Source organism: Sceloporus undulatus, chromosome 1 (genome assembly GCF_019175285.1).
Source record: "Sceloporus undulatus isolate JIND9_A2432 ecotype Alabama chromosome 1, SceUnd_v1.1, whole genome shotgun sequence".
Taxonomy (NCBI): Eukaryota; Metazoa; Chordata; class Lepidosauria; order Squamata; family Phrynosomatidae; genus Sceloporus; species Sceloporus undulatus.
The window spans coordinates 376,387,704-376,401,984 of record NC_056522.1 but is presented as its reverse complement, the minus strand read 5'-3'; positions in this window follow the sequence as shown (position 1 = coordinate 376,401,984).

Sequence of the window (14,281 nt, the reverse complement as noted above, 5' to 3'; positions counted from 1 at the left end):
TGTGTTCAGCCTTTTACAAACCACTGTATTGTTCACACAGTTTGAAACTGATGGTGTCAGTTTTAATGTCCATGCCTTGGAATTCTTAGATAGAGATATAAATAATTAATTGATTGGCATCACCCACAAATATTCATACATTCTCCTTCCCTCTTGTGCCCGTGCAAGATGTCGCCTGTGTTCTCAGAGAAATGTTGGTTCTTCTTTTCAGGGACCTGCCCGCCCTGCCCTCCCCCTATCCCTTTCCCGGCTCATGCCCCTCTCTGCAGCCCCCCAGCCCCAGAGCTGAATCTGAGTAATGAGCCAAGCCCTGCTGCAACTCCTTGGCCTTTATCTCGCTGAGCTGCATGGCCCTTTTGAACTGCCATCTGCGGATTCCGCCGATGCACTAACTTGTTAACTGGGCCATACTGTGAAGGAAATAGCATGATTTAGATCAAGTGCTCAGGGATGCCTGTTCATGAGAAACACTTGAGCTAAGCTGTTGCTGCTCAGGATGCGCCCTGGGGAGAAGGGTTGCGTTGTGGGTCACGCTCCTGCCTTGTACGAGGGCAGGAGCAAAAGCAGGGGGGGACAGGGAAAGGAGGAGGAAAAAAGACACATTATGAAACCATGGAAGCGAATCTGCCAAATTAACTTCTCAGCCTCTCAATCACACTCTGGAGGATAAACAACAGCCCAACAGTTGGGCCTTAGAAGCTGGTCTCGCTTTCCGCACATTGATCCACTCCTTTTCTTCCATTTATCAAAGCCACTAGCTATCATTCTAATTATTCAGGGTGAGGGTATAAGGGAAGGAAAGAAAGTGAGGGTTAATCATCTTTTTCTTTTGGAGTGTTTCCTTTTTAAAAAGGAAAACAAATTTGCACAGTACAGCAAGGAACGGGTAGGTGCAAAAAAGCGAAGAACAGGCTAATGCTTTTTTGGACAGGGGCCCACAGGTTGCTTTACCCCCCAAGTTCAGTAGAGGAACCCGAGCAAACAGCTTCTGGATTCAATTTTCCAACATAATGGAACCCAGCTAAAGTCAACAGAGGAGAATGCAGGGCAAGGCCAACTTCTTCTATCCTATCAGGATCAGGAAAAAGAATCCCATGTGTTCAGAGGCAATTTGGATTGAGGCCTGAGCTGCATTCAGATGGACAAAGAAAGCGGGGAGATTCAGAGCTTGGAAAAGTTCCCTTTTTTGGAGGACAGTTCCCAGAATCCCCAAGCCAGCCAATCATTGTAAAGTGTGGCATAAGTTCAGGGCCGGCTCTAGGTATTTGGCTACCCTAGGCGAGAAATATTTTGGCACACCCTGTCGCCTTTCATAATTATTTTCACCCCTTGATTTCAGCTGTTCCGTTTATTAAAGCTAAACATGAGATAGAACAGGTTCCAATCTCTTGAGGAGAGGGGGCTGTTGACCTTGAGGTTACATTCAAGGTGCATGAGGAAGGCGGATGATGTACCATGTGACCGTACCACGGACACAGGGGAGCGCACATTTATGTTTTGGCCATTGTTTGAAGAAACCGTCATATGGTAGCTTGCTTTGACATTGCTTGCTGTAATGAGTTTTCACTTTAATATTGTTTAATTACACAAAAAATATACAAAAAAGACACAAAGACACCCCTACATTTTGTCACCCTAGGCGGCTGCCTAGTTCACCTATATGGATGAGCCAGCCCTATATAAGTTTCATAATAACTCTGGAAGAAGTTGATGTCCAGCTTGGGGATTCTAGGAGCTGCCCTGCAAGAAAGAGAACTTTTCCAGGCTCTGCAGACCATGAACAACTTCTGCACACCATCAACAACTTCTTCCAGAGTCATTATGTATGCCACACTTTACAATGAGTCCCACATTTTTGTTATAGGTGTTCAAGGCTGTTTTGGAATGTGTCTGTGCATGTATTTTCAAAGAGGATATAGACTTTCCTTTTCTGGTGAATAAATTTCTCTTTGAAGACATAAAGTATTGCTGCTACAGAGTAGTAGTACTGTATGGCTGGTATTCTGCTAGTGACAGATGGGTGCATAAGTTGTGCTGTGCATATGGAATGGTTAAACATTGCACAATGGACATATTCAGCCAACAATGGTAGAAACAGAGTTGTGAATGTGGAACATTGCACAAAGCAAATGCAAACCACAAGGCAAGTATTCCTGTGCTAGTATCCATGTTTCTCTGTGCCTCATCATTGTTCATTGCACACTGCACACATGCAACACAGCCCATAGAGAAACATGTGTTGTGCCATGCTGCTATGCTATATGAGAGTTATGTATTGCTAACCCAGTTCTACGGCTGGCTCTGGCAGTAAGCAATTAAATATGCAGCCACAGCCTACAGAATGAAGACTATTTTATCACATATCAGTATTCAACGAACAATCCGAATAAGAGAGTGTTGCCGTTTTCCTTGCCATGTCATTAGAGCTCACAAGCAATCTTGTCCCATACTTCGTTGTACCCTGAGAGTGGTGAGTTGATGGCCAGCATCCTATTAGGGACTTAAACGTGAGCAAGTTCTCTTATGCATGTGGCTGTACTTTTTTGGTCATGGTGTGATCTCCCCATAAATGTGATCTCTGACCACATCTAGAGATCCTCAAGAGAGCCCTTTACTCAGTCCCACCACCATCATAGGCAGAATTCATGGAGATGTAAGACAGAACCATAGCTAGATACAAAATGATGGCACCAGTGCTGAGATCTTCCTGGATCTTCCAGGAGGCTCACTGCTGATGTAATCATTTCATGTTTTCCTATGAAGACATAGCAAGGTGCTTCTCTGATCCTGCCTGCTTGCCAAAAAGAATTGAATAGTCATGCAATAGCAATAGCAAGTACATTTCTATACTGCTTATTAGTACATTAAGCACTCCCTAAGTGGTTTACAGTGTCTAAGCTGTCTATGCAGGACAGCTTCAAATGCTTTATGGGAATTTTGGGGTGTAGTATAGATCCACATGCAGATGTTTGCACTTTGCTGAAGGGATGTAGGGTTGTACCGCAGGGGCTTCCTCAACATAATTTAGATTGTAAGCCTGAGGGCAGGGAACCATCTATTATCCCCTCTGTTGTAAACTGCTCGGATTCCCAGTGATTGGGCAGTATATAAATAAATCCTATTATTATTATTATTATTATTATTATTATTATTATTATTATTGGGGACTGTGAAAGATATCCCATTGCATAACAGGGTCTTACGTTAGACAACAAGGCACTGCAAAATGTAGGGGCATATTTCCAGTTGAACACAAGGAACATAGGAGTTTCTGCTGTCCTCCATTCTTGACTGCAGTACCTTCTGGCTCTGTTGTAAGCCATTGCCCACCTCTCTTTGTGCTGTCATTGCACAAGAGCAGCTTGTCCCACAAAATGCGGCACTGTTGTGCATTACAACTGCTGAGAGTCACTAGTGCCATATGGCTCAATTGGAGGGGTCTCTCCACTAGCAAAATGCTATATTGTTTTGCATCGTAACCATTGTGCAATGGTAACACTGCTTGCTTCACTTATGCAATGGTCCCAATGCTGAAACTACAACAACGTTCCTTTCCTGTGAACATGACTGTTGTGCAACACTGCAGTTCTAAACTGTGCAATCATAATCTGGTTTACAGCCTCATAAATTCCCAGGAAGGATATAAGATAAATTGGTTTTCATATTATCAATTAACAGAAAGATACAAAGCAGATGAAAAACAATTCGGAGTTACATAAAAAAAAAAACAGAATTAGACTTAATAATACTAGATAGAAAAGGGGGAAAAATTTCAAAATTTTATAAACTCCTATTAAAATTGGAATTAGAACAAGAACAAATAAAACACTGCATGGTACAATGGTCGCAAAATATAGGAAAAAACATTAAATTAGAAGTCTGGGAAAGGATGTGGGGAAATGATTTAAAATTCACATTATGTACAGATATAAAAGAAAACCTCTATAAAATGTTATAGACTGGCAAAAATTTACAAAAATAATAAAGGGATGTGTTGGAGGTGCGAAAGAAGTGTAGGTCGCTTTTACCACATGTGGTGGGCATGCCCCCAAATTAACAAATTCTGGATAGAGGTACATAAAATGATAAAGAAATTAATCCAAATAGATTTTCCATTATTGCCAGAAATGTGTCTCCTAAACATTGTTGAAGATAAAAAATTAAGACAAAAATTGAAACCTTTATTATATATGTTAACAGCAGCAAGAACAACAATAACAAAATACTGGAGAAGTAAAGAAATACCTATGATAGAAACATGGTTAGAGAAATGTTTGGATGTAATAGAAATGGATACAATAACCACAATGTTGAAAGAAGAAGAAATAGTAAAAGAGAATCAAATATGGAATAATCTGGTAGCACTATATAATAAGGTTAAAACATAGCAACGTTATGATATAGAGATAAAGAGGATGTAGAAAAGGTTTTGTAACATAAGGGAAAAGAAGAATGGTGCATGTACAATCTTAGTAATTAAGCTGAAGAGGTGGTGATAAGATGAGATAAAGGAAACAAGCTACAAGATTTTTGAGGAATGGAAGAAAATCTAGCTGAAAGGGAAAGCAACTAGAAGTATGAAGGAGGAGGGAGGGAAGGAGGGAAGGAGGGTGGAGGGTTTGAGAGGGGGGGGAAATATGGATGGTAATGCATGTTTAGATGTACCCTTTTTTAACTTGTATATAATTGAATAAAGAATAAAAAAAATCATAATCTGGTTTACAGCCTGATAAATTCCCAACAGAATGCCAGCCAAAATTAATGATAATAGTTGGCTTTCAGTATTGCAGTTATACATTCACAAACTAGAGTATGGATCTGTAGCTATTCTGTTGGCTATGTAAGTGTCTCCCAAATGTGCCCCATATTACTGTTTTGAAAACGTGACAATTCTCCTCCAAACCTGAGGATAATGGAGCAGAGAATAGGGGAATTTCAGCACAAAATAAGTAAAGAGATAGTACAGGAATACCTGTTTAACCTAAATGAATTTAAGTCTCCAGGACCAGATGAGCTTCATCCAAGGGTTTTAAAAGAACTGGCAAATGTAATATCGGAGCCATTGGCAATCATATTTGAAAACTCCTGGAAAACAGGAGAAATCCCAGCAGACTGGAGGAGGGCAAACGTTGTCCCCATCTTCAAAAAGGGGAAGAAAGAGGATCCCAACAATTATCGTCCAGTTAGTCTGACATCAATCCCAGGAAAGATCCTGGAGCAGATCATTAAACAGAGAGTCTGTGAACATCTAGAAGGCAATGCCATCATCACAAAAAGTCAACATGGGTTTCAGAGAAACAAGTCATGCCAGACAAACCTGATCTCTTTCTTTGATAAAATTACCAGCTTGGTAGATGAAGGGAATGCTGTGGATGTAGTATATCTTGATTTCAGTAAGGCCTTTGACAAAGTTCCCCATGACATTCTTGCAAACAAGCTTGTAAAATGTGGGCTACACAAGGCAACTGTTAAGTAGATTAGTAACTGGTTGACCGGAGGAATCCAAAGGGTGCTCAACAATGGCACCTTTTCATCCTGGAGAGAAGTGACCAATGAGGTCCCACAGGGCTCTGTCCTTGGCCCAGTGTTATTCAACATCTTTATCAATGACTTGGAGGAAAAAATTGGGGGAATACTTATCAAATTTGCAGATGACACCAAATTAGGAGGAATAGCTAATACTCCAGAGGAGAGGATCAACATTCAAAATGACCTGAATAGACTAGAAAGCTGGGCCACAGCTAACAGAATGAACAGGGAGAAATGTAAGGTACTGCACTTAGGGCGAAAAAATGAAATGCTCAGATATAGGATGGGGGATACCTGGTTTAAGGAGACAACATGTGAAAGGGATCTAGGAGTCCAAGTAGACCACAAGTTGAACATGAGTCAACAGTGCGATGCGGCAGCTAACAAGGCCAATGCGATTTTAGGCTGTATCAATAGAAGTATAGTGTCTAAATCAAGGGAAGTAATAATGCCACTATATTCTGCTCTGGTCAGGCCCCACCTAGAATATTGTGTCCAGTTCTGGGCACCACAATTCAAAAAGGACATTGAGAAACTGGAGCGTGTCCAAAGGAGGGCGACTAAAATGGTGAAAGGTCTGGAAACCATGCCCTATGAGGAACGCCTTAGGGAGCTGGGTATGTTTAGCCTGGAGAAAAGAAGGTTAAGAGGTGATATGATAGCCCTGTTTAAATATTTGAAGGGATGTCATATTGAGGAGAGAGCAAGCTTGTTTTCTGCTGCTCCAGAGAACAGGACCCAGAACAATGAATGCAAGCTGCAGGAAAAGAGATTCCACCTCAACATTAGGAAGAACTTCCTGACAGTAAGGGCTGTTCGACAGTGGAACACACTTCCTCGGAGTGTAGTGGAGTCTCCCTCCTTGGAGGTCTTCAAACGGAGGCTGGATGGCCATCTGTTGGGGATGCTTTGATCTGGATTTCCTGCATGGCAGAATGGGGTTGGACTGGATGGCCCTTGCGGTCTCTTCCAACTCTATGATTCTATGATTCTAAAAGCAGCATGTTTGATGGAAGAGGACAACCATCCCAGTAATCATAATAACAACAGTACCAATGAAATAACAACAATAAACAAAATCCTAAATGAGTTACCTGTTAGTTATCTCTGCATTATTGTTGTTGTTGTGTGCCTTCAAGTCTTTTCCGACCTAGGACAACCCTAAGACAAATCTATCATGGGGTTTTCTTGGCAAGATTGGTACAGACAAGGTTGCCATTGCCTTCCCCTGAGGTTGAGAGCATGTGACTTGCCCAAGGCCAGTGAGTTTCATGGCCAAAAAGGGAATCGAACCCTGGTCTCCAGAGTTCGAGTCAGGAGCCATTGCTTAGTTATGCATACATAGCTAAGTAGCCAATGTAGAATATCAGTGAATAACAACAATAATAATGATAAGTGATAAATAAAGAAGGAAAGGCATATGACAATTAACCGGGCCACTTATTCCCACTTCTGTTCCAGGTCCAAAGACTGCCTTGTTCACTTTTACAAAAATGAACTATCAAAGTCATCCGCAAAGACAAATTTTCTTTTCGGCACGCTGTAAATCTGCACGGTTGCTTTCCAAGTGTCGATTACCAGGCCTGAACTCGGAATATGGATTTCTTAGTAATAGCTTTAATAACATTTTGAAATGAAAAGCAGATACCTTGAAGTTTGGCTTGCTTTGAAAAGTCGCACAGGTCAGTCTGCTTTTAATTTATGGCCCTTCCCACATCTGGAATCCTTTATAATTAAAAGAAAAGGTTGGGCTACTATTTCCACCTGTCAAATGATGAAAAGATAAATGCACTAATAGGTTACTAAATAGCCCGACAAGATGGGCTTTATATGGTCCTGTTCTTTACAGTAAGAAAATAAAGAGGAGAAGAATTTGGGACAGCAGGTCAAAGGCCTTCAGTCATTGCTAATAACTTGTTTTCATGATTAACCTAGTTACCTCTGAACCACCCATAGTCACAGACTATGTTAGGGTTACATCCCCAATTGTTCCTAGTACAGCTGTGGACTGCAACTTCCAGAACCCCCAGCTCAGGGGTCTGGGGGCTACAACTCCCAACATCCCTGGCCACAAGCTACGTTGGCTGGGAAATTCTGGGACTCATAGTCCAAAGAAGCTTGTTTGTTTGTGTTTACTTCAAGGATTTAATCCCACCTTTCTCCCACAATCATATTGTAACTATTTCAAGCTTTGTGATGTGTATACACAAACACACCTAGAGTGGTGGCTGATAGTTTTGTGGCAATAGGGACATAGAATCCATTCCAGGTTCAGTCTGAATCTCAAAGACACTACCCAAGGATACTAAATATAGGCATCTTGGATATCTCTTTTAAAGCTGACACTAAAACCCAGAACAGATTTCGTGTCTCACTGGCATGGAAACCAACAGCCACCATTACATGCACAGGACAAGCTCCTGCATGAAGGAGACAGAATGTATTATATATACTCAAGTCAAAATTTAGGTCAAAAAATTGACCCCAAAAACCTGAGTCAACTTATCCAAGGGTCAATGTAAGTATTGTATCTTGACACTTATTTAAAAGAAGAAACCATCTCCTGATGAAAAGCAAGAGTATAATACGTGAAGCACCGACCCCCTCTACTCTGTCATCCATCCAGTCTTAAGAGTAGGCACAAAGAGTTATGTCTGCTGGACTTTTGTAAGTTCTTTGACATTATTTTGCTTTGCTTCATCTTTTAGATCCTTTGCTATATGCCCCTAAATTTTATCCTCGACTTATCCACGAGTCATAGCAAAATCCATAATTTTGGCCCTCAATTTATCCATGAGGTCGACTTATAGTCGAGTATACATGGTAACTTTACCTTCACTCATGGAGTTAGGTGGCAATTGTGCGTCAGCAAATTAGTAACACCACACAACAGAATGTGCAAACGGATGTGAAATGTGCAACTGCAATGTACAGTGCAAACCAGAACACAAGCACACAAATCCTATTATAGGTCCTAACTAGAGCAGACCCATTGTTTCAATGAGATTTGCCTATCTGTTGACTAAACATTTGATTCAATGGGTTTATTCTAGCTGGGACCAATCTATAGGATTCAGCTTAGTATCTCAGAACAGAGCAGGGATGTGCTGGGTCTCATCCAGTGTGCTGTTGGTACTGGGTTGCTTCTGGGTGTGGATGCACTGTTGGCCTCCATCCCTCCCTCTCCTGTCTGGCCAATGGCTCCACCAGGCCCAGAAAAGGCTATTGAAGAGAGGAAGGGGTATTAGGTACAGCAGTGGAGCAGCGTCCAGCACCATCACAAAATAAGCCAAGACTCAAGATGGAGGGTTTTCCACAACATAGATTTGCTTTGGATTGTGAGAGAGGGGTCTGCAATGGATGACATAGCACCCAGGATCATTAGTCTAGAATTAAAAAAAACAAACCAAGGCTAGACAAGCAAGTGATATAGCAGAAAGAAGGGGTGTAGCAGCACCAGTCAATAGCTTCTATGTCAGCAGGAACAATGAACCTGGCCTGGATTTTATTGTCAACCTGAGACGAGCGAACCAAGGTTCTGAGTCCTAGCCCCCAAAATAGGTCCAGCAGTTCTAGATAGCTCAGCCAGTATTCTGTATCATCTACTTAGGTATAAAAGTAGCAATCACAAATACAGAAGTTACCTAGATTTATTCATTATGCAGAAGGCATAATGCCTGGGGCTAGGTTAGCCTCCACTTCACGGAGGACATTCTCCATAGCTGCCCCAGCCCTTTGGAATGCGCTGCCCACAGAGCTCCGCTCGTCTACCACCCTGGCCCAATTTAGGAAGGATCTTAAAACCTTCCTATTCCAACAGGCATTCCCCGAATAAAAATCCTGTGGGCCTCCCTCCTCTTCCGTGGCCAAGAGGTTGGGCTATGGGGCTTTTTGCCTGTTTGTTTTGATTTTATTGTTGTGGATTTTAATCTGTTTGTATACTGAGTTTTAATTTGATGTAAGCCGCCCTGATCATAGGAAGGGCGGCATATAAATAAAAATTTTATTATTATTATTTAAGTTACCTAGATTTATTCATGTGAATATGAAACATATTCACAATCTTACTTAGTTACAATTGTGGCACTATTGCTATGATCATAACTGCCCCCCAACATCTCCTTTACTGATCCATGGTTGAATGACATTTCCATCAGGCTTGGGGGAAGTCAGGCCAGGAGATGTTACTTAGGTCCAAAACACACTGCAGAAATAATCCAGTTTGAGACCACTTTAACCATCCTGGCTCAGTGCTAGGGGATCCTAGGAATTATAGTTTATTGTGGCACCAGAGCTCTCTGATAGAGAAGGCTAAATGTCTCACAAAACTACAGTTCCCAAAAATTCTCCAGCATTGGGACAGGGCAGTTAAAGTAGTCTCAAACTGGATTATTTCTGCAGTGTGTTTTGGACTTTAGGCTCCATCCACACTGCAGAAATAACCCGGTTTGGCACCACTTTAACTGCCCTGGCTTAAGGCTATGGAATTCTGGGAGTTAGAGTTTGTTGTGGGCCCAGAATGGAGCAGAGAGCTCCAGTGCCTCACCAAGCTACAAATCCCAGGATTCCATAGAATGTAGCCATGTCCATCATAATGCTATAACTGTGTAGCCTAAATGGGCTAATTTGGAAACCTTCCTTTACTAGGCAATGATCTCTTTGGCAGAGGAAGGAGTGAAGTTTCCCTGGTGTTTCATCTCTATGGGATAAAAAGCTGCACCTGCCCAATTTCTGCCTGATGTTCTCCAGCAAGTCCTCTGCACTTATCCATTACAAGTGCTTGAGATTGTGTTGCCATAACTATCCCTTTCTTTTCCACTTCTTAGATGAAATAATATCTGGCTTATTGCTCAACTTTTTGGTCATGAGTCATTCACTATGGTTGCCAAGCTGGATAGTGGGTCATCCTTCTGTTTTCTTATACTTGTAAACAACTAATAGAAAGATTATGAAAAATACTTTACTTTTCTCTCTCTCTCTCTCTCTCTCTCTGACACACACACACACACACACACAGAGAGAGAGTTGTGCATCCACATCCTACACACTGTATTGCACACTGTGAGCCAGTGGATCTAGGAAGAAAGGACCATATTGGGGATGCAGCAACAGACCAATGGATGCAAGCTACAGGAAAAGAAAAACTTCCTGATGGTAAGACCAGTTTGACAGTGGAAGATGCTGCCTCAGAGTGTGGTGGAGTCTCCTTCTTTGGAGGTTTCTAAACAGAAGCTAGATGGATGGCCATCTGTCAGGGGTGCTTTAATTATGTATTCCTGCATGGCAGTGGGTTGGGTTGGATGGCCCTTGTGCTCTCTTTCAACCCCATAATTATACAATTCTATGAACCTATGAAGAGCAATGCTGGATTAGAGCAAAGGCCTTTTTAAGCCAGTTTTCCGTTGGCACTGTGGTCAGTCAGTTGCCCACGTGAACGCTTTGCAGAACATGAATGTGACTGTATTCTTTGCATGTTTTTAGACTGCAAGAATCAAAGTTCCCTTACATATGAATTCCCTTACATATGTGATTGTGCTTTTTTGGCCATGGCATAAGATTTGTAATCAGTTACAGTTTCATAAGACCAATTCTGCAGATGTAACTGTTGCACATGCAATTGTCTGGTGTTGTTATTAGCTGCCCTCGAGTCGGTTCCAACTCATGGTGACCCTGTGAATAAGACATCTCCAAGAATCCCTATCCTCCACTGCCCTGCCCAGATCCTGCAAACCTTTGCCCACAAACCCCCTGATTGAGTCTATCCATCTTGTTTGTGGTCTTCTACCTTTTACTTTTCCTAACATTATTGTTGTTTTTTTAGTGATCCATGCCTTCTCATCATATGGCCAAATTACAATAGTCTAAGCTTGATCATCTTTGCTTCCAAGGAGAGCCCTGGTCTGATATGTTCCAGAACCCATTTGGTTGTCTTCTTGGCTGTCCCTGGGATCCTAAGTACTCTTCTCCATCACCACATTTCAAATGAGTTGATTTTCTTTCTGTCTGCTTCCTTCACTGTCCAGCTCTCGCATCCATACAGTAATTGGGAATACAATGGCCTGAGAAATTGTACATTCCTGGATACTGTTTAGCTATTTGTCAGTGCCTCCAATTTACCCCTTGAATCAGTAGCATTGCAAAAACAGCAACATCATTCTTCAGAGATACACAACCACCACAGAACTACATGAGTGTAGATTTTCACTAAGATGCATGATGTAGGATTTCGGCTCCAGTTGTTTATGCAAGTGGAGCATTCTGGCCCCAGCATGCCCTGCTTGGGGGATTGTATAACAGCCACCTTCAATGGCTGATGACAAATTTGGAACTGTGTTTGGCATCTGCTGCGCAAAGTGTGTTGGCTTCAAGAGCAAGAATTTAAATCACAAACCCCCAAATCTATCCAAGCTTTCTGAAATGCCCCCTCCCTGTCAAAGGGCCCTTTTTAAAGCCCACATCAGAGTTTTAATGTCTGGATGTTCTGAGGATCCCAAGAGCTCCCCGGCCAGACTTGGCGGGTGCTGATTCATCCATGATGTGTGCTGGTTTAATCTATTTTTCACAGGGGTTTGCTTGAGAGCAGGAAAATTAGAACCAGGTAGAACGGAATATTATTACTGTCCCATAATGTGCTTTTGCTTCCATGAGGACTGGATTAAGGTAACATCTGGTCCGTATTTCTTGAACTATTTCCCTTTTATCACGAGAAAGGATCGGCAACCCATCCCACAACTGCTCTTAATTTAGGCCCAAATATTACTGATGAAACATTGTACAACATGCTGTTATCTATTAAAACAATTTCCCTCAAGGAAAACTTGATACTTTTATATTTTCCAGCAAAGCCAATCACTGACTGCTAACCAGAGAGCAGCAGGAACAATGTCCTCTCGTAATCCTGCAGTCCTTTCCAAATATGTGCAGAATGTCACATGAAGAGTGGGCCAGCCAAAGGATGTCTCCCTTTGAGGTGAATCTCCACAGATTTTTAACTCCCTTTCCCTGGAAAATTATTCTGAGTAGAGTTTTGCAATGGACCGGCAGGTTGGTTGATTCCGGGTGCAACCACACACTTCCCAATGTAGAGGGAAATGAGTTCACATATTTCTAGGCAAAACCACATGTTCCTGTAGGGACACACAGTGCTTTAAAAAGTTACCTTCTGAACTGTAATTGCCATGCTGGCTGTGGATTCTAGCAATTGATGTCCAAAACAGTAACATTTCCAAGCCCCATCATCATGCCAAGGCCAAGAGGAACAGAGCACAACTTTGTACTCATGGAGTGACAGGATGATTGTGCATTACTGAATTGCAACACTGCAAACCTGAATGTGCAGACAAACATGAAATGCACAATTAGATGTGCAATGCACAATGCCTATTCGTGTGTGCAATGCACAATGGCACTACACCCTCAATAGCACTTCATGCACAACTTTGCTTCTGCAACTTACCACTAAATACAGACCACCATTTTAGACCAATATTTCTGTAGTTTAGGTTGTTCCAAAGTTCCCTGGATGCCTATAGTGCTCTCTCAGTCACAGGGTGCGTTAAGACAAGCAGTTGTAGCAGACCTCAGGGTATCTCTCCAGCTGCTTATCTCATTTCCCCCCAAGATGAGGAGAAGGCTGCAGTCATCATTTGTCAGCACTCCAACCTGCAGCATCTCAGAAACCCTCCAACCGGGGTGATACCTCATTTATGAGCTTGTTTGGTGTGGGAGTGCGGGGAATGACATTAAAAGAATAACACCACTATTCTATTTATTATGGTAAATTTTACTTTGTATGCCTGGCTCTTATTTTTTTTAGCAACCAACCTAAATTCTGTACCTGAGTGTAGTTGCCAGCCACACTCCTACCAAACCAACCCTTGAGCATGTTGCAGTGACTAAGGAAGGCATCTCTTCTCTGGACGCCTGTCTTGAGTCGGTAATGGGCTGGATGAGGGAAAACAAACTCAAGCTGAATCCAGGGAAAACGGAGGTACTTGCCATAGGCTCCCCAAGTCCAGGGATGGAGATTTGTCAACCATTCCTGGATGGGGTCACACTTCCCCTAAAGGATGAAGTTCGCAGTTTGGGAGTTCTTCTGGATCCATCTCTACAATTATCATCTCAAGTAGATGCGATGGCCAGAAGCGCCTGGTACCAACTTCAGTTGATACGCCAACTGCGCCCCTACCTGGACTGAAAGGACTTTGAAGCAGTGGTACTTGCACTGGTAATCTCCCGTCTTGATTTCTGTAATGTGCTCTATGTGGGGCTACCTTTGTATCAAGTTCGGAAACTTCAATTGGTGCAATCTGCCCCGCACTCTCAGAACAACTGGGAAGAATCTATTAGATTATCTAAAGACCATCTACTTCCCACAGGGCATTCACTGTGATGGCTTCCAAATTGTGGAATGGCTTGCCAGAGGAGATCCATCTTATTACCACCTTAGATGCCTTCAAGAAGGCACTCAAGACAGATCTCTTCTGGCAAGCCTATCCCCCAGACCTGCTATAACAGCTTTAAGATGACACTCCACTCAGAACATGTACAGGGAATCAGATATCGCTATTGCATATGTATAGGTTTTTGATGTGTTTTAAGTTTTTTATCATGTGAATGTATTTTAACTAATTGTAATTTTATATTTGTGTTGTTCTCCCACCTCGATTCATAGGGAGAGGTGGGGTATATATAAATAAAAATGATGATGATGATGATGATGATGATGATGATGATGATGATGATGATGATG